Source organism: Cibotium barometz, chromosome 8, assembly GCF_041138505.1.
Source record: "Cibotium barometz isolate CiBa-2024 chromosome 8, ASM4113850v1, whole genome shotgun sequence".
Taxonomy (NCBI): domain Eukaryota; kingdom Viridiplantae; phylum Streptophyta; class Polypodiopsida; order Cyatheales; family Cibotiaceae; genus Cibotium; species Cibotium barometz.
In genome coordinates, this window is record NC_141053.1 from 47281109 (window position 1) to 47283886 (window position 2778).

A 2778-nucleotide genomic window follows, 5' to 3' on the forward strand; every position below is an offset into this window, starting at 1 on the left:
TGAAATGTACACGTAAATGCATGGATAACATATGAAGTCATATATAGTTTTGTCATTGAGAGATGAACTTAGGGGATCATATGAAGGACTTAATATGCCATAAAGCATAGCTTATATGATAGAGAGAGAATCCTTACCTATGTATTGTGGAGAATACAACTTAAAGATATGGTCCATTCTAGGAGAGAATAATGATTTTTGATGATAATTTAAATGATTGGATATGCATGATCCTCATCATATGCACATACAAAAGGATATAAGGAATAATAATGTATGAAATGATTAGCTAGACCTTGGGGGATGGTTCTTGTTATCTTAGGCTAAAATTGCAAAAGGGTTGATTTCTTTACATTGACTCATGACAAATTTTGGTACCATATTAATTGGGGTATGCAATTAAGGCATTCTGAATGTATGATTAAGAATGAATTAAATAAAAGGAATGATTTTATATTATATAGAAAGTGTGTATGAATGTATGAACTTAGGATAACAAGGTCAATTAACTTTAGAATATCAAGGAGTTTTGGGAGCTTAATTTTAAGGACTATACTTAGAACCTATAGAAGTCTATGTTAATGTTACCTTGTGACTTAGTGTTAACCTAAACATACTACCTCGCACAAAAGAGGGGGAGAAGAAGATAATGGAACCATGCAAGGGTGATTCAGAGAATAGCACTTAGCCAACCCTAATGAGGGTTAACTCTCCTATGTGAGGGCGCTAGGGCTCACTCCAGCACCACTTGTGTCACCCAAGTGGAGATTCACAAGCTAGGTAAAGAGCAAAGAAGAAGGGAGCGATGGAAATCTCTACCTCCACTCTATGCCAATGTGCATGCAAGAGGGATCTTGATAGAAAGACAAGAGAAGGGAGAGGAGAAGAGAGGCTAGATTAACACCATCCCTTCCATGCATACACAACAATTAAGCAAGCAAGCATATACAACACAAGCATGCAACCATAAGCCCAAGACAGTGAGAGAGATAGAGAGAGAGCAAGACTCAATCGAGACAAATGGGATTGTCCCTTTCCATATTCCATAAAATGTCTTATATACATGAGCTCACTTTTTACAATGGCTGGCCGGGCATTTACAATTGGGGGCCCAAAATTGGCTTTCGAGCTCTATGTACATCTAGCTCATTCCTACAACCAATATTACACAAGCCGTAAAGCTTGGTCATCCCATATCTCTTTTGTCAAAATAAGCGCTTTGCGTGGTTAAAACAGGATAATTTACAAGAAGCATGACCACGCTTGAAAAATGTTGTTAATTGGAGTGGTTAACATACACCCCTCTCTAATTCATGTCTGTCCTTGGAGTTAGCAAAGGATCTAATGGTAGTAGATCGAGTACGTCCGGACAAAGTCGTGTCACTAGTGGGGGGTGGTCGATGGAAGACGCGGTAACTAGTCTAGAAGGTTGTCTCCATCATATCCTTGAAGATTTGGAGGCACTAGGTAGGCATCCATTAGATGCGCTCATAGTAACTGAAGAGCTGCTTCAATGTTGGCCCCTTGTTGATGCCGAAGTGCCTTCGTGTGGTAATGGCTCCAATCTGGGAAGGTCTGGGCTACCACATCTCCAAGAGGGAACTCTACACATTCACCTAATGGATGAGCAATAGATCACAACCATCGTAGGGTACTTACCAATGCTTCGATCTTGAGTCCCTTGAGGCCTCCAAGCTCACTTGTCAAGCTCCAAAGTCCAAGCTCCACCTCCACACTATCACCGTGGAGTCGCTCACACCATCACATAGGCCAATCACTCTCTCTCACTCTCTCACACAAGCATAAGTACACAAGCATGAAAAAGGCACAATGCTAGAATGCTCTCACTCCTTCAATCTCTCTCTCAAGTCACAAGGGGAGAGCTCTCAATAGCATAAAGGGGATTGTAACTTTACATTATGAGAAAATGCCTTATATACATTTGGCCCTTATTCACACTTGGGCCTTGGGTGGCCAATATCTCATAATGTACAACCTTTATAGTGCCTTTTCATGACACTTATTAATGTCCTCAATTGAGGATCATGTTGTTAATCCAAAATGGGATTAACACCCCCCCTTCCTGATGTAGGTTATGTCCTCAGAACCTGTTACCCCCCCTTCCTGATGTAGGTTATGTCCTCAGAACCTGTTACCTAGGTTGGAAGACCTGGTCATCGAAATTATGTCGGTAGAAATTTCTCATGGATTGGAGCCTTTGAAGTGTGCAGCGGAATGCTGAGTGCGATTTCCAAAATCCATTGTCCACCATGTCTTTGAAATGTAACATGCATGTATGATGGAAGACATCATAGTCGGTGGTAGTACAACATGATACCTCCGTCCGACAGCCCTTGATTCATGTCGAACTTCAGGTTCTCTGCTTCAAAGCCATCCTAGGCTTCTTTGGGTTGATCTATTAGCACCACCAACAATTTCATAAATCTGACACTTGCTACAATGGCGGGATCTCGTATTCTTTGCCATGCCTTGATCCATGTCAGCATCTGTTGTCTTTGTTCTTGAATGTGGCCAAAAGTTGCTGGTATGAAGATCCACACATGTGAGTCTCGGTTTTTGACCTCTTGGAATTCCAGCAGTGTCCACCTTCTTTTGATGGGCATGTACAATGGATTGACCCTCATTGTTGGTGGCACGCTCATGTATACTTGGCTGTATTCTGGAACTGACAAGTACTCCTTCCTCCAGTCGGGTTGGATTCCAAAATCCGTCAGTTGTGGGTTTTCTTTCATAAGTGATGATAGTGGTGTAGCCACC